Here is a 24,520-nt window from a genome sequence, read left to right on the forward strand (position 1 = left end):
TCTAAAGAAAACCAATCTCAGAGTTAGACCGGTGTTTTATCGCTACGAAGTGAACACTGCCACTACTACTAGCAACAGTCCCTCTAGTCTAAAGAAAACCAATCTCAGAGTTAGACCGGTGTTTTATCGCTACGAAGTGAACACTGCCACTACTACTAGCAACAGTCCCTCTAGTCTAAAGAAAACCAATCTCAGAGTTAGACCGGTGTTTTATCGCTACGAAGTGAACACTGCCACTACTACTAGCAACAGTCCCTCTAGTCTAAAGAAAACCAATCTCAGAGTTAGACCGGTGTTTTATCGCTACGTGAACACTGCCACTACTACTAGCAACAGTCCCTCTAGTCTAAAGAAAACCAATCTCGTTAGACCGGTGTTTTATCGCTACTGCTACTACTACTACTACTAGCAACAGTCCCTCTAGTCTAAAGAAAACCAATCTCAGAGTTAGACCGGTGTTTTATCGCTACGAAGTGAACACTGCCACTACTACTAGCAACAGTCCCTCTAGTCTAAAGAAAACCACTCAGAGTTAGACCGGTGTTTTATCGCTACTGAACACTGCCACTACTATTAGCAACAGTCCCTCTAGTCTAAAGAAAACCAATCTCAGAGTTAGACCGGTGTTTTATCGCTACGAAGTGAACACTGCCACTACTACTAGCAACAGTCCCTCTAGTCTAAAGAAAACCAATCTCAGAGTTAGACCGGTGTTTTATCGCTACGAAGTGAACACTGCCACTACTACTAGCAACAGTCCCTCTAGTCTAAAGAAAACCAATCTCAGAGTTAGACCAGTGTTTTATCGTGTTTACTACTAGCAACAGTCCCTCTAGTCTAAAGAAAACCAATCTCAGAGTTAGACCAGTGTTTTAACACTGCCACTACTACTAGCAACAGTCCCTCTAGTCTAAAGAAAACCAATCTCAGAGTTAGACCGGTGTTTTATCGCTACGAAGTGAACACTGCCACTACTACTAGCAACAGTCCCTCTAGTCTAAAGAAAACCAATCTCAGAGTTAGACCGGTGTTTTATCGCTACGAAGTGAACACTGCCACTACTACTAGCAACAGTCCTCTAGTCTAAAGAAAACCAATCTCGAGTTAGACCGGTGTTTTATCGCTACGAAGTGAACACTGCCACTACTACTAGCAACAGTCCCTCTAGTCTAAAGAAAACCCATCTCAGAGTTAGACCGGTGTTTTATCGCTACGAAGTGAACACTGCCACTACTACTAGCAACAGTCCCTCTAGTCTAAAGAAAACCCATCTCAGAGTTAGACCGGTGTTTTATCGCTACTGAACACTGCCACTACTACTAGCAACAGTCCCTCTAGTCTAAAGAAAACCAATCTCAGAGTTAGACCGGTGTTTACCCGTGTTTTATCGCTACGAAGTGAACACTGCCACTACTACTAGCAACAGTCCCTCTAGTCTAAAGAAAACCAATCTCAGAGTTAGACCGGTGTTTTATCGCTACGAAGTTGCCACTACTACTAGCAACAGTCCCTCTAGTCTAAAGAAAACCAATCTCAGAGTTAGACATCTGCACTGCCACTACTACTAGCAACAGTCCCTCTAGTCTAAAGAAAACCAATTAGACCGGTGTTTTATCAGAGTTAGACCGGTGTTTTAGACCGGTGTTTTATCGCTACGAAGTGAACACTGCCACTACTACTAGCAACAGTCCCAGAATCATTTTAATTCCACTTAAGGAACTGAATAACAAGACAGCTATATCAGGACAGGGAACTTAAAGTACACTTCCTGTATTCAATCAACAACTCTGTAAATACTGGGCTACACGAGTAAACAAAGCCATTGTTTGTATGAGCCTGATCCCAGATCTGTTTGTTCTGTTTTGCTAATTCCTATTGTTTATCTATGGTGCCAAACATAAGTGTTGTCAAGATGGGACTAACAAGTCTAGGATCCGGTTAGGACACGGCCAGGGGATATTCTGATGTTGAGAAGGACAATAACGAACCGTTCCATACAGTTCGCTGAGTAAAAAATAAATAAAATAAAAAAGTTATTTCTGTATCTATTTTAGACATTTATGAAGAGAGTTAATATACGAAAGTAAGCATCCATGCACAAAGCTGAATTCTGTGTGTTGTTACGGTATACACCAGACAGATTAGTTTGTTTCTTTTTTACTTCTAAAACATAAGATAAGATGAGACCCTACTTGAAATGCTGTGCTTGTCTGTGAGCTGAGCGGATGACTTTAACATTCAACGGCTGTCTGTTTGTTCTTGAAGCACTTGGACCAAAACTAGTCTCTCTTGGCAGACTCGTACAGTGGCTGTGGGAAAGAGACCAAAACTAGTCTCTCTTGGCAGACTCCTACAGTGGCTGTGGGAAAGGGACCAATCCCCTGGAACCAGTCAAACTTGTTGAATAGTTACTGACTGTTGTTCAGTGTAAAGTCGTGTTGCTGTTCTGTTCTCTTAGTGTAGTCTTTTTAAACCATTTTGTTGGTCAAATTAAGAAAGAAAAAATTTAAAAAAAATTGAATATTTTGATGATCCAGTAAAACAGGAAGACTGTTGCCATGTGTCGTTGTCCTATGGAACAGCTGTACCCTGAGGTACTAGGATAGGATGTACTCTCCTCTGGGCAGCCATGTGGGTCAGATGACAGGCCTGGGGAGGGTTGACTGAGACCACAAACACCTTGGGTCTATTAAGCTAAGTGGGATTCAACCATTTGTGATGCTGCAGAGATGCGTTTGTCACACATAGACCTGACATTATTCCCTATTCCACTCAGCAGAGAAGAATGTCTGCACAGGGCACATTTCTCTCTGAATGTTATGTAATGCAGTCTCCTGGATAAGTGATAACTTCCAAGTTCAGGGTGTTTTCTCTTACTGAAGTTTGGCATCCCGAGTGGCACACTGGTCTAAGACACTGCATCTCAGTGCAAGAGGTGTCACTGCAGGTTTGAATCCGCCCCTCCTATGATTGGGAGTCTGATAGAAAGGTGCATAATTGGCCCAGCGTTGTCTGGGGTAGGCCGTCATTGTAAATAAGAATTTGTTCTTAACTGACTTGCCTAGTTTTAAAAAATTGAAAGTTTATTCCCTGCTGTGCACATGGTAGCCTACCTATGACAGTGAGATGGACTCTAATATCAAGTCCCTCTGTCCACTATGACCAACTACATGCCCCAGACTCCCTTTGGATGGATAAATCTCAAACCGACCAACCCAAAGTCAAATATTCAGAAACCCTCTACAAACTATTTTAAACAAATGGCTCTGAACCCCCGCCCTCTCTCTCTCTTTCTCTCTCCCTCTCTCTCTCTCTCTCCCACTCCCTCTCTCTCTCTCTCTCTCTCTCCCCCTCTTAATCTCTCTCGCTCTTTCTCTCTCCCCCTCTCTCTCTCTCCCCCCTCTCTTTCTCTCTCTTTCTTTCTCTCTCTTTCCCCCTCTTTCTTTCTTTCACTCTCTCTCCCTCTCCCTCCCCTCTCTCTCTCTCTCTCTCTCTCTCTCTCTCTCTCTCCTCTCTCTCTCTTTCTCTCTCCCCCTCTCTCTCTCCCTCTCTCGCTTTCTCTCTCTCTTTTCTCTCTCTCCCCTCTCCCTCTCTTTCTCTCTCTCTCCCCCCTCTCTCTCTCTCTCTCTCTTCTCTCTCTCTTTCTCCCCCTTCTCTCTCTCTTTCTTTCTCCCCCCTCTGCCACTCCTTCTCTCTCTCTCTCTTTCTCTCTCGCTCTTTCTCTCTCTCCCCTCTCTCTTTCTCTCTCTCCCTCTCTCTTGCTTTCTCTCTCTTTCTTTCTCTCCCCTCTCTCTCTCTCTTTCTCCCCCCTCTCTCTTTCTTTCTCTCTCTCTCCCCCCCCTCTCTCTCTCTCTCTCTTTCTTTCTCTCCCTCTCTTTCTCTCTCTCTCTTCCCCCCCCCCTCTCTCTTTCTTTCTCTCTCTCTCTCCAGCCCATAGGAATAGAATTACTGTACTATTCTAATTCTAGTAATGCCACTGCTATACCCAAGCCACTGATTATGATTCATATTAGTGGTAGTCATGCGTTAGGAAAAACAGTGATCTGCAATGTTCTGGAAGGTGAGCCACTTACTTCCAGCCTCTGAACGATGCCCCTGGCTTGCTCCACCACATGATCACATTCACCACAGCAGCACTGGAGAGACTGGAAAGAGAGAGAGGGAGAGAGAGAGTAGCACTGGATAGAGAGGGGGGGCAGAACAGTGGGAGGGAGAGAGAGAGGGGAGAGAGGGTAGCACTGATAGAGGGGGGCACTGGGAGGGAGAGAGGGGGGCAGAGCGAGTGGGAGGGAGGGGGGCAGAGAGGGAGAGAGAGAGGGGAGGGGTAGAGACAGAGAGTAGCACTGGATAGAGGGGGGTGGGCAGAGCGTTTGGGAGGGAGAGAGAGAGAGAGAGAGAGAGATCAGCGCTGGATAGAGGGGGTGGGCAGCGAGTGGGAGGGGGAGAAGAAAGAGGAGAGACAGAGAGTGGGCTGGATAGAGAGGGGGCAGAGCGATTGGGAGGGAGAGAGAGAAGGGGAGGTAGAGACAGAGAGTAGCACTGGATAGAGGGGGGGTGGGCAGAGCGAGTGGGAGGGAGAGAGAGAGGGGAGAGACAGAGAGTAGCACTGGTTAGAGGGGGGGTGGGCAGAGCGAGTGGGAGGGAGAGAGAGAGGGAGAGACAGAGAGGCGCTAGATAGAGAGGGGGTTGGGCAGAGCGAGTGGGAGGGAGAGAGAGAGGGGAGAGACAGAGAGTAGCACTGGATAGAGGGGGGTGGGCAGAGCGAGTGGGAGGGAGAGAGAGAGGGGAGAGACAGAGAGTAGCACTGGATAGAGGGGGGGGCAGAGCGAGTGGGAGGGAGAGAGAGAGGGGAGAGACAGAGAGTAGCGCTAGATAGAGAGGGGGGTGGGCAGAGCGAGTGGGAGGGAGAGAGAGAGGGGAGAGACAGAGAGTAGCACTGGATAGAGGGGGGGTGGGCAGAGCGAGTGAGAAGGGAGAGACAGAGAGTAGCGCTAGATAGAGAGGGGGGGTGGGCAGAGCGAGTGGGAGGGAGAGAGAGAGAGAGGGGAGAGACAGAGATCAGTGCTGGATAGAGAGAGAACAGAGTGCTCCAAGTGAAAGTAACGGAATAGATGTTCAGTGCTCCTCTCTTTCCTTAATCCCCATGTTTATGGGTTCAGCCCTCTCTGTATGTAACCCCTCCCCCACTGTGTTATCGCTGTGTATCATCACTGTGGCATTTGGTTTATTTAATACCCTGCTCCTGCCCGTCCCTGCCTGACTGGCTGTAAATATGGTAACTGGCACACTGACCAAACTGCAGCAAAAGCCACTTCTTGAAATTGTTGTTTGTCCCAAATGGCACCCTATTCCCTATTTAGTGCACTGCTTTTTACCAGAGCCCTCTGGCACCCTATTCCCTATTTAGTGCACTGCTTTTTACCAGAGCCCTCTGGCACCCTATTCCCTATTTAGTGCACTGCTTTTTACCAGAGCCCTCTGGCACCCTATTCCCTATTTAGTGCACTGATTTTTACCAGAGCCCTCTGGCACCCTATTCCCTATTTAGTGCACTGCTTTTTACCAGAGCCCTCTGGCACCCTATTCCCTATTTAGTGCACTGCTTTTTACCAGAGCCCTCTGGCACCCTATTCCCTATTTAGTGCACTGCTTTTTACCAGAGCCCTATGGGATTGCAAACATGGTGACTGGCCCACTGTCGAGGCTTCAGCAACTTCCTGAAATTGTACTTCTGTTTCCGTGTTGCATTATTGTCCCGGGGGGAATTACATTTCAGGAAGTTATCTTTAAAAGAAAAAAGTATTACTTTAATAACGTGGTTTTACCCGAGTGACTTTTTCATTACCGCCCCTGTTATTGACATACAGCAGTTTATCGGTTTGTATGTACGTCTCCTGTTGTGTTAGTGTGCCACTACCTAACCACTGTAACATGGCGTTATTGTGCTGTTAATAAACACTTTGTTTACTGCTTTAATGACCACCGTCTGTTCTGATCTTCATTTGTATTTAATGTTTCGGTTTTTTTTTTGCTGCCATTTGATAAAATCAATAAACCACTCCTGATTTACTGTAAGCATGTGTTGTTGTTGTTGTTATTGTTGTAGGGTTATCTAGTATTACAGTATTAAAGACAGTCCCGGTGACTTTAGGTTCTAGTCTACTTTTCAATGTATTTGATATTTTATTGCCATGCTCCGTCTGTATCGCACGTAATCGAGAAAATAACTGATTTATGACGTAATGTACGTAATCAAAACGTATCGCTCGGAAACCTAGACCAGAGCCACTAGTTTAGATCTATATCGCCATGCCATAGACCATCAAACTACTTATGAATTAATTCGTCGTGAGAGAGGTAAGGTTCGTCATTTTAATGTAAATGTTTTGACCGGCTTTTGCGTTGCTTGATTTTCTATGCTATTTCCTTTGTGGCCGTCAAACCCTGGAGTTCGAAAGTACATGGTGAAGGCCGTCATTGTAAATAAGAATTTGTTCTTAACCAACTTGCCTAGTTAAATAAAGGTTAAATTAAAAGTAGTGCGCGCATCTCTTAGCCGAGCCAAAGATGGTTGATAAATAAAGATGTCCCACACAGGCCGTTTACCGTTAAAAAAAAATGGTCACAGTTCCGGTCTGCGTAAAGCGTTGCTCTCCCACAGCCACCATTGCATTAGCCGCTGGGTCTAGTCCGCTTACTTCATTGACTATATACACCAGAAAAAAAGGAGCGAGTGAGATGTCTCGCTTACTCTTCCGTCTCTGGCCGAAGTATTGCTCTGTTCGATCAGTCCCACATCTCAGAGGCCAGAGCCAAAACCCTAGCAAAGAAACGTATCAAACGCACTATCAAAGGGCGCCCTAGTTATTCACACATCAAATACATTTTTAATTGCTTGTTTCTGTATAAACCCTGCAGAAGTTTGTCCCTAGTAGATTAATACAATTGTTTTGATAGATTTTAATGAGCTCAAAATATATGTTTTATGTAACTAGGAAAGTCAGTTAAGAACAAATTCTTATTTACAATGACGCCTACAAAAAGGCTAAAGGCCTCCTGTGGGGACGGGGGCTGGGATTAAAAATAAAAAAACAAAATAAAAATATAGGACAAAACACCATCACAACAAGACAGACACCACAGCACTACATAAAGAGAGACCTAAGACAACAACATAGCAAGGCAGCAACACATGACAACACAGCATGGTAGCAACACAACATGACAACAACATGGTGGCAACACAACATGATAGCATCACAAAACATGGTTCAAACATTATTGGGCACAGACAACATCACAAAGGGCAAGAAGGTAGAGACAACAATACATAACGCGAAGCAGCCACAACTGTCAGTCAGAGTGTCCATGATTAAGTCTTTGAATGAAGAGATGGAGATAAAACTGTCCAATTTGAGTGTGGCTGCTTCGATCCAGTACATAAATCTATCCATTAATCCATTCGTGTCTAAATGAATGTATCCAATGAATTTATGGATAGGCCTACACATGTACCATATCCATATTTTACTCTTCTCTGCACTTCTAGTTCAACAGAATCGCAACACATTGAGATAGTCCTCTCTTCCTGGGTGATTTGGGTGATCCGGTGGAGACCTACCACCTAACCCCTTGCGGAAAGTCGAGATGCCCGTGTACCGAGCACTGCTGGGCGCTGGCATCCTGCGTGAGGATGGCGATGACGAAGATGACACAGATAAGGAACTCCTGTCCTTCTTGCCCGACCTGGACGAGAGGCGGTGGCGCCGTGAGCAGATCAACAAGATCAGAGACTTCCTGAACTCAGCTGTGGCGAGGGAGACAGACCTCACGCTACTACTGGACTGGCTCACCGAAGCACGTGAGTGTTTGCACCACAAATGGCACCCTATTCCCAATATAGTGCACTACTTTTGACCAGGGCCCTTAGGGCTCTGGTCTAAAGTAGTGCACTATATAGGGAATAGGGTTGTATAGGGCTCTGGTCTAAAGTAGTGTACTGTGTAGGGAATAGCGTTGTATAGGGTTGTAGAGGGCTCTGGTCTAAAGTAGTGCACTATATAGGGAATAGCGTTGTATAGGGTTGTAGAGGGCTCTGGTCTAAAGTAGTGCACTATATTGGGAATAGGGTTGTAGAGGACCCTGGTCTAAAGTAGTGCACTATATAGGGAATAGGGTGTCATTTGGGACGCAAATCCTGTATTATTGGATATTCAATACATTGTATAGGGATGTCTGTCTATCTATGCAAATTGTCAAATACGTTTTTTTATGTGAGTGCATGTGCTTGGGCTTCCTATTTCCATATTCAAATGACTGGTTGGTGAAGACATCACTCATGTTGTAAAACCTGCACAGCCTGGTCTCATAGACTAATCGTAACATAGTAAACGGTACACTGAAATTAGTACGATATATTACATTTGGTATGGTTACATAAGACAGAAGGTCTACTTATTAAGGTAAACACAGAAGGAAAGGAAAGGGGGATTCCTAGTCAGTTGTACGACTGAATACATTCAACTGAAATGTGTCTTCCGCATTTAACTCAACCCCTCTGTGCTGGGTGGTTGGATGGGCATATAATGCGAATGTCTAGCAAACCAAATCTCGCATGTTCCTGTCTCGTCATGGAGAACTTTAGCATCTTAGCTAATTAGCAACTTTCCAACTACTTACTACTTTTTAGTTACTTTGCACCTACTTAGCATGTTAGCTAATTCTAACCTTAACCCTTTAACATAACTCCTAACCCTAACGTCAACCCTAACCTTAAACCCTAACCCCTAGCCTAGCTAACCTTAGCCACCTAGCTGACATTACTCTTAGCCACCTAGCTTATGTTAGCGTTAGCCACCCAGCTAACTTTAGCCACAACAAAAAGGAAGGTTTTGCAAATTCATAAAATATTGTAAGAATTGCAATTCGTAATATATCAGACGAAATGGTTGATGGACATTCACATATTAATACATACCTTACCCAATGTAAAATATCACACTAATTTGAGTGTCCCAGATTTTTTATTACTATGTTATGTCTTCACCTGAGTCCAGGTTGACCTGCAGGACATGTTTTGCATAGGCTACACTGCAATTACTGCAGTAACCTTGTCCCAAGCATAACAATGTGTTCATCTGGAATAGTTAGCTAACTTTTTCATACTGGTTTCCCACGTCACAGTTTTAAACCTGTGATATGGTCACATATATCACCTTGGAGATACAGGGCACCTTACAGTCACTATATGGCTAACCTTTCCATGTCTCTACCCATACCCTTGTTTAGCATCATCAATAAGCAATCAATCAAATAAATCAAATAAAATGTTATTTGTCACATGCGCCCGAATACAACAGGTGTGATGCTTACTTACGAGCCCAATAACATCTCTGTTCTACGGTCTATAGAGGAGTCACTACAGACGTTTGAGAACGCGAGAGCTACAAAGAAAGAGGGGAACGAGGAGGAGGTTACATCAGAATGGATCGAAGACATACAGAGAAAGTTGGAGACGTCTATCAATGATACGGACGGCTGCATTCACCGCCTACGTGGCCTCTGCCAAGGTCTCTTTGACACCGACGTGAATAAAAAGACCAAGAAGGAGGAAGCTGGTAAGATTGAGTAGGAGAAGAGAAACGCATAACGTCTTACTATTTCTGACAAATATATTATTGCTGTCTCTTGCTCTCCACAGAAGTCAGAACTAACTAAGAGTGTAAATGACTTGAATACTTTAGTAGTATGACTGATCAAATCGAAATCGAATTGTTCACATTCACATTGTTTAGCAGATGTTATTGCGGGTGTAGCGACATGCTTGTGCTTCTAGCTCCGACAGTGTAATATCTAACAAGTGATATCTAATAGTTTCACAACATGTACCCGCAATTGTAACGGCTTTCTTCCTGGGAAGGAGAGGCGGACCAAAACGCAGCGTGGTTGAAGTTCATGGTTCTTTAATAAGAGACACTTAACATGAATAAACGTGGCAAAACCGAAACAGCCCTGTGATGCAATAAACACAAAGACAGGAAACAATCACCCACAAAACCCAACACAAAACAGGCTACCTAAATATGGTTCCCAATCAGAGACAACGACTAACACCTGCCTCTGATTGAGAACCATATCAGGCCAAACATAGAAATAGACAAACTAGACACACAACATAGAATGCCCACCCAGCTCACGTCCTGACCAACACTAAAACAAGGAAAACACAAAAGAACTATGGTCAGAACGTGACAACAATACACGTAAATATAAGTAATGAATGGATTAAGAATATATATATACATATATGTTTGAGCGGCATTGGACTAAGATACAGTGGAATAGTATAGAGTTTATACAGTTGAAGTCGGAAGTTTACATACACCTTAGCCAAATACATTTAAACTAATTTTTTCACAATTCCTGACATTTAATCCTCGTAAAACATTCCCTGTTTTAGGTCAGTTAGAATCACCACTTTATTTTAAGAATGTGAAATGTCAAAATAATAATAGAGAGAATAATTTATTTCAGCTTTAATTTCTTTCATCACATTACCATTGGGTCAGAAGTTTACATACACTCAATTAGTATTTGGTAGCATTGCCTTTCAAATGTTTAACTTGGGTCAAACGTTTCGGGTAGCCTTCTACAAGCTTCCCACAATAAGTTGGGTGAATTTTGTCCCATTCCTCCTGACAGAGCTGGTATAACGGAGTCAGGTTTGTAGGCCTCCTTGCTTGCACACGCTTTTTCAGTTCTGCCCACACATTTTCTATGGGATTGAGGTCAAGGCTTTGTGATGGCCACTCCAATACCTTGACTTTGTTGTCCTTAAGCCATTTTGCCACAACTTTGGAAGTATGCTTGGGATCATTGTCCATTTGGAATACCCATTTGTGACCAAGCTTTAACTTCCTGACTGATGTCTTGAGATGTTGCTTCAATATTTCCGCATAATTTTCAAAGCAGCCCCACAACATGATGCTGCCACCCCCGTGTTTCACGGTTGGGATGGTGTTCTTCGGCTTGCAAGCCTCCCCCTTTTTCCTCCAAACATAACGATGGTCATTATGGCCAAACAGTTCTATTTTTGTTTCCTCAGACCAGAGGACATTTCTCCAAAATGTACGATCTTTGTCCCCATGTGCAGTTGCAAACCGTAATCTGGCATTTTTATGGCGGTTTTGGAGCAGTGACTTCTTCCTTGCTGAGCAGCCTTTCAGGTTATGTTGATATAGGACTCGTTTTACTGTGAATATAGATACTTTGTACCTGCTTCCTCCATCATCTTCACAAGGTCCTTTCCTGTTGTCTGGGATTGATTTGCACTTTTCGCACCAAAGTACATTCATCTCTAGGAGACAGAACGCGTCTTCTTCCTGAGCGGTATGATGGCTGTGTGGTCCCATGGTGTTTATACTTGCGTACTATTGTTTGTACAGATGAATGTGGTACCTTCAGGCATTTGGAAATTGCTCCCAAGGATGAACCAGACTTGTCTACAATTTTTTTTCTAGGTCTTGGCTGATTTCTTTTGATTTTCCCATGATGTCAAGAGGCACTGAGTCTTTTTTTTAACCTTTATTGAAGTAGGCAAGTCAGTTAAGAACAAATTCTTATTTTCAATGACGGCCTAGGAACAGTGGGTTAACTGCCTGTTCAGGGGCAGAACGACAGATTTGTACGGAGGTTTGAACTTGCAACCTTCCGGTTACTAGTCCAACGCTCTAACCACTAGGCTACCCTGTCGCCCTGTGGATGTATTTCAAGGTTGGCCTTGAAATACATCCACAGGTGCACCTCCAATTGACTAAAATGATGTTAATTAGCCTATCAGACGCTTCTAAAGTGTCAATTATCAGAAGCTTCTAAAGCCATGACATCATTTTCTGGAATTTTCCAAGCTGTTTAGAGGCACAGTCAACTTAGTGTACGTTAACTTCTGACCCACTGGAATTGTGATACAGTGAATGATAAGTGAAATAATCTGTCTATAAAAAACAATTATTGGAAAAACATTTTTTTTACTTGTGTCTTGCACGAAGTAGATGTCTTAACCAACTTGCCAAAACTCTAGTTTGTTAAAAAGAAATTTGTGGAGTGGTTGAAAAACGAGTTTTAATGACTCCAACCTAAGTGTATGTAAACTTCAGACTTCAACTGTACATATGAGATGGGCGATGCAATATTTACAAACCATTAAAGTGAATAAGACACCGTAGAATAGTATAGAGTACAGTTTACACATGTGAGATGAGTAATGTAAGATACGGGGACATTATTAAAGTGGCTAGTGTTTCATTTCCTTAAACTGGCCAGTGATTCCTAATCTATGTCTAAAGTCAGCAGTCTCTGATGTGCTGGAGATGGCTGTTTAACAGTCTGATGGCCTTGAGATAGAAGCTGTTTTTCAGTCTCCCGATCCCAGCTTTGATGTACCTTTACTGACCTCACCTTCTGGATGATAGCGGGGTGAACAAGCAGTGGCTTGGGTGGTTGATGTCCTTGATGATCTTTTTGGCCTTCCTATGGCATCTGGTGCTGTAGGTGTCCAGGAGAGCGGGAAGTTTGTTCCCAGTAATGCTTTGGGCAGACCACACCACCCTCTGGAGAGCTTTGCGGTTGTGGGCGGAGCAGTTGCCGTACCAGGTGGTGATACAGCTTGACAGGATTCTCTCAATTGTGCATCGGTAAAAGTTTGTGAGGGTTTTAGGTGTTAAGCCAAATTTCCTGTAGGTGTTAAGCCACAATTCCTTTAGGTGTTAAGCCAAACCTCCTGAGGTTGAAGAGGCGCTGTTGTGCCTTCTTCGCCACGTAATCTGTGTGGGTGGACCATTTCAGTTTGTCAGTGATGTGTACGCTGAGGAACTTGAAGCTTTCCACCTTCTCTACTGCATTCATATCGATGTGGATAGGGGGGTGCTTCCTTTGCTGTTTCCTGAAGTCCCCGATCATCTCCTTAGTTTTGTTGATGTTGACTGAGAGGTTATTTTCCTGGCACCACACTCCCAGAGCCCTCACCTCCTCCCTGTAGGCTATGTCGTTGTTGTTAGTAATCAAGCCTACTACTGTTGTGTTGTCTGCAAACTTGATGATTGAGTGGGAGGCGTGCTTGGCCACCCAGTCATGGGTGAACAGGGAGTACAGGAGGGGGCTGAACACGCACCCTTGTGGGGCCCCAGTGTTGAGGATCAGCAAAGATGAGGTGTTGTTTCCTACCTTCACCACATGGGGGCGACCCATCAGGAAGTCCAGGACCCAGTAGCACAAGTCCAGGACCCAGTAGCACAAGGGGCTCAGACCCAGGGCCTCGAGCTTGATGATGAGCTTGGAGGGAACTATGGTGTTGAATGCTGAGCTGTAGTCAATGAACAGCATTCTTACATATGTATGCCTCTTGTCCAGATGAGACAGGGCAGTGTGCAGTGTGGTGGCGATTGCATCGTCTGTGGATCTATTGGGGCGGTAAGAAATTGAAGTGGGTCTAGGGTGGCAGGTAAGGTGAAGGTGAAATTATCCTTGACTAGTCTCTCAAAGCACTTCATGATGACAGAAGTGAGTGCTACGGGGCGATAGTCATTTAAGTTCAATTATCTTTGCTTTCTTAGGAACAGGAACAATGGTGGTCATCTTGAATCATGTGGGGACAACAGACTGGGATAGGGAGAGATTTGCTCTGAGGACGTGGCTTGGGATACCATCTGGGCCGGCAGCCTTGCGAGGGTTAACAGGCTTAAATGTCTTACTCACGTCGGCCACGGAGATGGAGAGTCCACAGTCCTTGATAATGGGCTGCGTCTCTGGTACTGTATTATCCTCATAGCGAGCAAAGAAGGTGTTCAGCCTGTCCGGAAGCAAGACGTCTGTGTCTGCGACATGGCTGGTTTTCCTTTTTATAATCCGTGATTGTCTGTAGACCCTGCCACATACGTCTCATGTCTGAACCGTTGAACTGGGACTCCGCTTTGTCCCTATACCAACATTTAGTCTGCTTGATTGCTTTGCGGCGGGAATAACTACACTGTTTGTATTATTCCATATTCCCAGTCTTCTTGCCCGGGTTAAATGAGGTGGTTCGCGCTTTCAGTTTTGCAACAATGCTCCCATCTCCCCACGGTTTCTGGTAGGGGAAGGTGTTAATAGTCACAGTGGGTACAACATCTCCTATACACTTCCTGATAAACTCATTCACCGTATCAGTATATGTGTCGATATTATTTTCTGAAGCTACTCTGAACATATCCCAGTCTGCGTAATCAAAGACAATCTTGAAGCGTGCATTCCGATTGGTCAGACCAGCGTTGAATCGTCCTCACCACAGGTGCTTCTTATTCGAGTTCCTGCCCATAGGAGGGGAGGAGCAAGATGGAATCGTGGTCTGATTTGCCGAATGGAGGGCGGGGGAGGGCCTTATATGCATTCTGGAAGGTAGTATAGCAATGGTTGAGGGTTTTAGCAGCGAGAGTACAACGATCAATATGTTGATAGAATTTCGGGAGCCATTTCCCCAGAATTTGCTTTGTAAAAAATCCCCAGCTACAATAAATGCGGCCTCAGGATGTGTGATATGTGGATTGTTCTCCAGTTCTCCAGTGAACATTCTGTGATGATAGAAGGTGAATGGCTAATGCTACAGTGTGTATTTGCAGCTCTGAATAAGGGTGTGTGGCGCTGGTGGAGGGAGCAGAAGGTGGATGCACGGACCATCAAACGAATCCAGGAGCTCAAGCCTCCTGCTGCAGACGTATTTCTATCGGACGTCAACCTGGCCACCAAGTCTGCCACGGAGCTGTCCTTCGTGCTCTTAGACGTAGCCAAGTCACTGGGCTGCAACAAGGCAATGAATCTGGCCTTTAAGTTCGTAACGGTAGGACACACACCAGACAGTAACAGTAGATCACACACCAGACAGTAACAGTAGATCACACACCAGACAGTAACGGTAGATCACACACCAGACAGTAACAGTTGATCACACACCAGACAGTAATGGTAGATCACACACCAGACAGTAACAGTAGATCACACACCAGACAGTAACAGTAGATCACACACCAGACAGTAACAGTAGGTCACACACCAGACAGTAATGGTAGATCACACACCAGACAGTAACAGTAGGTCACACACCAGACAGTAACGGTGGATCACACACCAGACAGTAACAGTTGATCACACACCAGACAGTAACAGTAGATCACAAACCAGACAGTAATGGTAGATCACAACCCAGACAGTAACAGTAGATCACACACCAGACAGTAATGGTAGATCACACACCAGACAGTAACAGTAGATCACACACCAGACAGTAATGGTAGATCACACACCAGACAGTAATGGTAGATCACACACCAGACAGTAACAGTAGATCACACACCAGACAGTAACAGTAGATCACACACCAGACAGTAATGGTAGATCACACACCAGACAGTAATGGTAGATCACACACCAGACAGTAATGGTAGATCACACACCAGACAGTAATGGTAGATCACACACCAGACAGTAACAGTAGATCACACACCAGACAGTAGCAGTAGATCACACACCAGACAGTAACAGTAGGTTACACACCAGACAGTAACAGTAGGTTACACACCAGACAGTAACAGTAGATCACACACCAGACAGTAATGGTAGATCACACACCAGACAGTAACAGTAGATCACACACCAGACAGTAACAGTAGATCACACACCAGACAGTAACAGTAGGTTACACACCAGACAGTAACAGTAGATCACACACCAGACAGTAACGGTAGGACACACACCAGACAGTAACAGTAGATCACACACCAGACAGTAATGGTAGATCACACACCAGACAGTAATGGTAGATCACACACCAGACAGTAACAGTAGATCACACACCAGACAGTAATGGTAGATCACACACCAGACAGTAATGGTAGATCACACACCAGACAGTAACAGTAGATCACACACCAGACAGTAACAGTAGATCACACACCAGACAGTAATGGTAGATCACACACCAGACAGTAACAGTAGATCACACACCAGACAGTAATGGTAGATCACACACCAGACAGTAACAGTAGATCACACACCAGACAGTAACAGTAGATCACACACCAGACAGTAACAGTAGGTTACACACCAGACAGTAACAGTAGATCACACACCAGACATTAACAGTAGATCACACACCAGACAGTAACGGTAGATCACACACCAGACAGTAACAGTAGATCACACACCAGACAGTAACAGTAGATCACACACCAGACAGTAACGGTAGATCACACACCAGACAGTAACGGTAGATCACACACCAGACAGTAACGGTAGATCACACACCAGACAGAGCCTACCGCCGCAGAGTTTACCATGAATGTGATCTCCGTCTGGGCAATTGCCATTAAAATGTGCATCGTCAAAAGTGCATTGAGCTTGTCAACGATACGCTTTTGATTGAATCCCGGCCTCCATTTTGAATGTATGCACTCCCTGTACTGTAAGTCACGTTGAATTAAAGCCTAGGCTAAATGGTATACACATACGGTTCGTTATGATCAGGTAGGGCTGCAGAACCTTAACCAAGCATTCCAGGAGCGCACCAAGGAAGCCAGGAAGCTTCTGGCACAGGTGGAGGAGCTGCAGTCCATGGACTGTCGTTTTGAGCTGGCCCAGATAAAGATCCAAGTGGGAGACAGTCAGATCAAGATGACCAAGATGGAGGATGAGCTTTCGTCAGTCAAGGAGCAGAACAATATTCTACTGTTCCAGATCCAACAGATGCAGGAGACCCCGAAACATCCACAGCCGAAACAGCAGATAGTGGTCGTTGCTCCCTCAAAATACGTACAGGGAGCGCCAGTTCTCAACAATCAGCTGGTTCCGCAACCAACTCCCAAGCTTAAGTACTCCAAACGGAGGCCGAAACCAAAGCCGGAGCCAGGCCAGCCTGTTGGCGAAGAAGTGGAAGAAGTGGAGTCTCTGGAAGACATCTCAGTGGATCCAGAAGACATCATCGAGCAGGTGGAGAGGAAGAGCATGGATCTTCTGGAGGCCATCCAGAAGTCCGAACAGTGTGTGGTGTCAATTTCTGGTGACAAGGACAAGGGGAAAGATGGTGAGCTGCTAGAAGGGATGGATGTCGCCAGCAGAAAAACCAAGGCAGCTGATATCATGAAGCTGTACTGCGATCTACAGAGGTCCATCAGAGACTCTTTTAATGACATGATCACGCAGCTACAGGTAGGAGCACATCAGCATATTGTAGCAAATCACCTTAGCCATAACGACAAGAGATCTAAATATCTTGATGAGGTCACTAGGTGTTGGGTGAAGTTTCTTGCATCATACTAGCCGATCATTCTGCCTTTATTTGATTCTTACTGCAGTTTAGAGGCCTTTGTCCCACTGACATTCTCTCACTTGTGGTGATTCCCCTCCAGGGGAAGTTTGACGATGACATCATAGACGTGCCGCTCATGGACAACGACAGCAAACTGGACGAATCAGCGTTCTGGGACTCAACCCAGAGAACCCCAGGAGACACGCTGAAGGAGATCAGCAATGAGATACAGAACCAGGACCGCACGGTGAAGGATGTGGGAGCAAACAAACAAGCGCTCTTTGACTTGGAAGGTGAATGGATAGATAGATGGATGAATTAATGAATTAATTAATATATTGCCTCAGCCATTGGAGTTCAACAATACATACATTACAAATCATCAAGAATTAATAACACAATGAATTCTAACAACTTACATGGAAATAAGTTGTTGGAATCGATTGTGTTTTTAATTCTTGATGATTGTTCATGTATGTATTGTTGTACTCCAATGGTGGTCCACGTTAGGTAAGAAGACTTTGTCAAACCTCAAGGGAAAGAGTCGTCACCACTCCCTGAACATGGACCAGTTCAAGACCCTCAACGAGATGGGCAAGAGCCAGGTCTTTATTTATTCTTCATTCCAAATGGCACAATGTTCCCTATATAGTTCACCACATTTGACCAGCGCCCTGTGTGACTACATAGGGAACTAGTGCACTATATAGGGAATAGGGTGCCATTTCGAAAGCACTCTCCGTAACTATAGCACTTTACTGAAATCACTTTATATAAGCATGTACAGTTGAAGTCTGAGGTTTACATACACTTAGGTTGGAGTCATTAAAACTCGTTTTTCAACCACTCCACAAATTTCTTGCAAACAAACTATAGTTTTGGCAAATTGGTTAGGACATCTACTTTGTGCATGACACAAGTCATTTTTTCCAAAAATTGTTCACAGACAAATTATTTCACTTATAATTCACTGTATCACAATTCTAGTGGGTCAGAAGTTTACATACACTAAGTTGACTATGCCTTTAAACAGCTTGGAAAATTCCAGAAAATAATGTCATGGCTTTAGAAGCTTCTGATAGGCTAATTGACATTATTTCAGTCAATTGGAGGTGTACCTGTGGATGTATTTCAAGGCCAACCTTCAAACTCTGCTTGACATCATGGGAAAATCAAAAGAAATCATTCAAGACCTCAGACATAGAATTGTAGACCTCCACAAGTCTGGTTCATCCTTGGGTGCAATTGCCAAACGTTTGAAGGTACCACGTTCATCTGTACAAACAATAGTATGCAAGTATAAACACCATGGGACCACGCAGCCGTCATACCGCTCAGGAAGGAGACGCGTTCTGTCCCCTAGAGATGAAGGTACTTTGGTGCGAAAAGTGCAAATCAATCCCAGAATAACAGCAAAGGACCTTGTCTTGATGCTGGAGGAACAGGTACAAAAGTATCTACAGTGCCTTGCGAAAGTATTCGGCCCCCTTGAACTTTGCGACTTTTTGCCACATTTCAGGCTTCAAACATAAAGATATAAAACTGCATTTTTTTGTGAAGAATCAACAACAAGTGGGACACAATCATGAAGTGGAACGAAATTTATTGGATATTTCAAACTTTTTTAACAAATCAAAAACTGAAAAATTGGGCGTGCAAAATTATTCAGCCCCTTTACTTTCAGTGCAGCAAACTCTCTCCAGAAGTTCAGTGAGGATCTCTGAATGATCCAATGTTGACCTAAATGACTAATGATGATAAATACAATCCACCTGTGTGTAATGAAGTCTCCGTATAAATGCACCTGCACTGTGATAGTCTCAGAGGTCCGTTAAAAGCGCAGAGAGCATCATGAAGAACAAGGAACACACCAGGCAGGTCCGAGATACTGTTGTGAAGAAGTTTAAAGCCGGATTTGGATACAAAAAGATTTCCCAAGCTTTAAACATCCCAAGGAGCACTGTGCAAGCGATAATATTGAAATGGAAGGAGTATCAGACCACTGCAAATCTACCAAGACCTGGCCGTCCCTCTAAACTTTCAGCTCATACAAGGAGAAGACTGATCAGAGATGCAGCCAAGAGGCCCATGATCACTCTGGATGAACTGCAGAGATCTACAGCTGAGGTGGGAGACTCTGTCCATAGTACAACAATCAGTCGTATATTGCACAAATCTGGCCTTTATGGAAGAGTGGCAAGAAGAAAGCAATTTCTTAAAGATATCCATAAAAAGTGTTGTTTAAAGTTTGCCACAAGCCACCTGGGAGACACACCAAACATGTGGAAGAAGGTGCTCTGGTCAGATGAAACCAAAATTGAACTTTTTGGCAACAATGCAAAACGTTATGTTTGGCGTAAAAGCAACACATCTCATCACCCTGAAGACACCATACCCACTGCCAAACATGGTGGTGGGCCTGCTTTTCTTCAGCAGGGACAGGGAAGATGGTTAAAATTGATGGGAAGATGGATGGAGCCAAATACAGGACCATTCTGTAAGAAAACCTGATGTAGTCTGCAAAAGACCTGAGACTGGGACGGAGATTTGTCTTCCAACAAGACAATGATCCAAAACATAAAGCAAATTCTACAATGGAATGGTTCAAAAATAAACATATCCAAGTGTTAGAATGGCCAAGTCAAAGTCCAGACCTGAATCCAATCGAGAATCTGTGGAAAGAACTGAAAACTGCTGTTCACAAATGCTTTCCATCCAACCTCACTGAGCTCGAGCTGTTTTGCAAGGAGGAATGGGAAAAAATGTCAGTCTCTCGATGTGCAAAACTGATAGAGACATACCCCAAGCGACTTACAGCTGTAATCGCAGCAAAAGGTGGCGCTGAATAATTTTGCACGCCCAATTTTTCAGTTTTTGATTTGTTAAAAAAGTTTGAAATATCCAATCAATGTCGTTCCACTTCATGATTGTGTCCCACTTGTGGTTGATTCTTCACAAAAAAAAATACAGTTTTATATCTTTATGTTTGAAGCCTGAAATGTGGCAAAAGGTCGCAAAGTTCAAGGGGGCCGAATACTTTCGCAAGGCACTGTATATCCATAATAAAACAAGTCATTATCGACATAACCTGAAAGGCCGCTCAGCAAGGAAGAAGCCACTGCTCTAAAACCGTCATAAAAACAGACAGCGGTTTGCAACTGCACATCAGGACAAAGACTGTACTTTTTTGGAGAAATGTCCTCTGGTCGATGAAACAAAAATATAACTGTTTGGCAATAATGACCATCGTTATGTTTGGAGGAAAAATGGGGGGGCTTGCAAGCTGAAGAACACCATCCCAACCGTGAAGCACGGGAGTGGCAGCATCATGTTGTGGGGTGCTTTGCTGCAGGAGGGACTGGTGCACCTCACAAAATAGATGGCATCATGAGGGAGGGAAATTATGTGGATATATTGAAGCAACATCTCAAGACATCAGTCAGGAAGTTAAAGCTTGTTCGCAAATGGACCTTCCAAATGGACAATGACCCCAAGCACACTTCCAAAGTTGTGGCAAAATGGTTTAAGGACAACAAAGTCAAGGTATTGGAGTGGCCATCACAAAACCCTGACCTCAATCCCATAGAAAATGTGTGGGCAGCACTGAAAACGCGTGTGGGATCAAGGAGGCCTACAAACCTGACTCAGTTACACCAGCTCTGTCAGGAGAAATAGGCCAAAATTCACCCAACTTATTGTGGGAAGCTTGTGGAAGGCTACCCGAAACGTTTGACCCAAGTTAAACAATTTGAAGGTAATGCTACCAAATACTAATTGAGTGTATGTAAACTTCTGACCCACTGGGAATGTGATGAAAGAAATAAAAAATGAAAGAAATTATTCTCTCTACTATTATTCTGATATTTCACATTCTTAAAATAAAGTGGTGATCCTAACTGACCAAAAACAGGAAATTCTTACAAGGATTAAATGTCAGGAATTGTGAGAAACTGAGTTGAAATGAATTTGACTAAGGTGTATGTAAACTTCCGACTTCAACTGTAGGTTTATTCCTCGTTCTTTTAGCCTAAGTAGCCTATAGTTGTGGTCTGTATTTACACTGCCTTGTCTTGTGTATGTTTTTATTGTTTGGTTGTTTGTTGTAAATAAACATCTCTTCAGGTGGCAGAGAAGCAGAGGAGACCCAGAAGATGTTCTATCCTCGTGCAGAAGACCCAGAAAGGCATCCCCGTGAAGATGGCCGAGTCCAGGTCATGGACAGACCATGTGGAACGCTACAGCTCAGACATGACGTTGGAGGCAGACACGTTGATGAAGACTCGCATGGTTGGAGTGAAATACATCTTCCATGTGGAATCCCAGAGGTAATGTCTGCATCGCAAAGGGCAACCTTTCTATTCCCTATATAGGGCATTACCCATAGGGCCCTGGTCAGAAGTAGTGCACTATAGAGGGAATAGTGTGTGAGGCACATTGTGGACGAAGGAGTCCCAGGGGTCTGTATGGTTTTACTCAGATCAAGGTTCAAGAGGGGATCATGTAAGGACGGTTGATCAATGGTGAGTATAATGTCAAGGTGGTTCATCTAGTTAAACTTGTTGCTTGACTTAATGCTTTTGGAGCTGCGAGACTTTTTACTTCGCATCTCTAGGTTCCTTCCTAGGTTCCTTCTTAGGTTTCTTCCTAGGTTTCTTCCTAGGTTTCTTCCTAGGTTTCTTCCTAGGTTCCTTCCTAGGTTCCTTCCTAGGTTCCTTCCTAGGTTCCTTCCTAGGTTCATTCTTAGGTTCCTTCCTAGGTTCCTTCCATCTAGGGAGTTCTTCCTGGCTACTGTGCTTCTGCTTCTGTCTCTACTTGTTCTAGGGTTTACCGGTGTTTAGGCCGGTAAACTGTACAGCACTTTGTGACAACTGCTGATGTAAAAAAATGATTTATAAAATAAATGATGGATGGATTGATTGATTGATTGACTAATGGATGGATTGATTGAAGGGTTCACTTTCTACAGGTCCAACTTGAAGCTGCTCCACCAGGCTGTGGTGAACAGGCATATCTCCCCACAGCTCTACCGCATGCTGAAGGACATAATCATCCAGACACTGAGCAGTGTGGGGAACAGACTACTCTGTCTTATCAGGAGGTTCATAAAGCACAAAGCTCTGCAGCACGTCAGGTACTATAGGCTGGCTGGCTGGCTGGCTGGCTGGAGGGCTGGCTGGCTGGCTGGCTGGAGGGCTGGCTGGCTGGCTGGCTGGCTGGAGGGCTGGAGGGCTGGCTGGGTGGGGGGCTGGCTGGGTGGGTAGGTAGCTGGGTGGATTCATGGATGATGGATGGGTGGCTAGTCGGTTGGCTGGCTGGAGGGCTGGCTGGCTGGCTGGAGGGCTGGCTGGCTGGCTGGCTGGCTGGCTGGAGGGCTGGCTGGGTGGGTAGGTAGCTGGGTGGATTCATGGATGATGGATGGGTGGCTAGTCAGTTGGTTGGCTGGCTGGCTGGTTGGTTGTCTGGCTGGATTGATGGATGATGGATGGGTGGCTAGTCAGTTGGTTGGTTGGCTGGTTGGTTGGTTGTCTGGCTGGGTGGGTGGATTGATGGATGATGGATGGGTGGCTAGTCGGTTGGCTGGCTGGTTGTCTGGCTGGATTGATGGATGATGGATGGGTGGTTGGTTGGTTGGTTGATTGGCTGGCTGGTTGGTTGTCTGGCTGGATGGATTGATGGATGATGGATGGGTGGCTAGTCGGTTGGTTGGTTGGCTGGCTGGCTGGCTGGCTGGTTGGTTGTCTGGCTGGATGGATTGATGGATGATGGATGGGTGGCTAGTCGGTTGGTTGGTTGGCTGGTTGGTTGGTTGTCTGGCTGGGTGGGTGGATTGATGGATGATGGATGGGTGGCTAGTCGGTTGGTTGGCTGGCTGGCTGGCTGGCTGGCTGGTTGTCTGGCTGGATTGATGGATGATGGATGGGTGGCTAGTCGGTTGGTTGGTTGATTGGCTGGCTGGTTGGTTGTCTGGCTGGATGGATTGATGGATGATGGATGGGTGGCTAGTCGGTTGGTTGGTTGTCTGGCTGGATGGATGGATTGATGGATGATGGATGGGTGGCTAGTCGGTTGGTTGGTTGGTTGGCTGGCTGGTTGGTTGTCTGGCTGGATGGATTGATGGATGATGGATGGGTGGCTAGTCGGTTGGTTGGTTGTTTGGTTGTCTGGTTGGCTGGCTGGTTGGTTGTCTGGCTGGGTGGATTCATGGATGATGGATGGGTGGCTAGTCAGTTGGTTGGCTGGCTGGCTGGTTGGTTGTCTGGCTGGATTGATGGATGATGGATGGGTGGCTAGTCGGTTGGTTGGTTGGCTGGTTGGTTGGTTGTCTGGCTGGGTGGGTGGATTGATGGATGATGGATGGGTGGCTAGTCGGTTGGCTGGCTGGTTGTCTGGCTGGATTGATGGATGATGGATGGGTGGTTGGTTGGTTGGTTGATTGGCTGGCTGGTTGGTTGTCTGGCTGGATGGATTGATGGATGATGGATGGGTGGCTAGTCGGTTGGTTGGTTGGCTGGTTGGTTGGTTGTCTGGCTGGGTGGGTGGATTGATGGATGATGGATGGGTGGCTAGTCGGTTGGTTGGCTGGCTGGCTGGCTGGTTGTCTGGCTGGATTGATGGATGATGGATGGGTGGCTAGTCGGTTGGTTGGTTGATTGGCTGGCTGGTTGGTTGTCTGGCTGGATGGATTGATGGATTGATGGATGATGGATGGGTGGCTAGTCGGTTGGTTGGTTGTCTGGCTGGATGGATGGATTGATGGATGATGGATGGGTGGCTAGTCGGTTGGTTGGTTGGTTGGCTGGCTGGCTGGCTGGTTGGTTGTCTGGCTGGATGGATTGATGGATGATGGATGGGTGGCTAGTCGGTTGGTTGGTTGTTTGGTTGTCTGGTTGGCTGGCTGGTTGGTTGTCTGGTTGTCTAGTCGGTTGACTGGTTTGCTGGCTGATTTAGCACCTGTCTGGCTTTAACATAGTTTGGTCCCAAAATGGCCTCTAGGTAGTTGTAGGGCAGTGGAGGCTCCTCAGAGGAGGAAGGGGAGGACCATCCTCAGTGATTAAATTTTTTTTTAAATAGTAAAACATTTAAAAATGTATACTTTTTAGATAGAACGTAACTAAATATAATCACGTCAACAAATAATTGATTAAAACACACTATTTTGCAACGAAGGACTACAATAGCCTCAACAGC

General features: G+C 45.0%; 1 long non-coding RNA gene across 1 annotated transcript; it reads left to right on the forward strand.

Annotated features, from left to right (window-relative positions):
• Nucleotides 1-7,682: 7,682 nt before the first annotated feature.
• On the forward strand, nucleotides 7,683-14,835 carry LOC135528089 (uncharacterized). Its single transcript, XR_010453504.1, has 3 exons — nucleotides 7,683-7,861; nucleotides 9,411-9,617; nucleotides 14,652-14,835. It is a non-coding gene; the product is annotated as an uncharacterized LOC135528089 (long non-coding RNA).
• Nucleotides 14,836-24,520: the final 9,685 nt, after the last annotated feature.

This window comes from Oncorhynchus masou, chromosome 5 (genome assembly GCF_036934945.1).
Source record: "Oncorhynchus masou masou isolate Uvic2021 chromosome 5, UVic_Omas_1.1, whole genome shotgun sequence".
Lineage (NCBI taxonomy): Eukaryota > Metazoa > Chordata > Actinopteri > Salmoniformes > Salmonidae > Oncorhynchus > Oncorhynchus masou.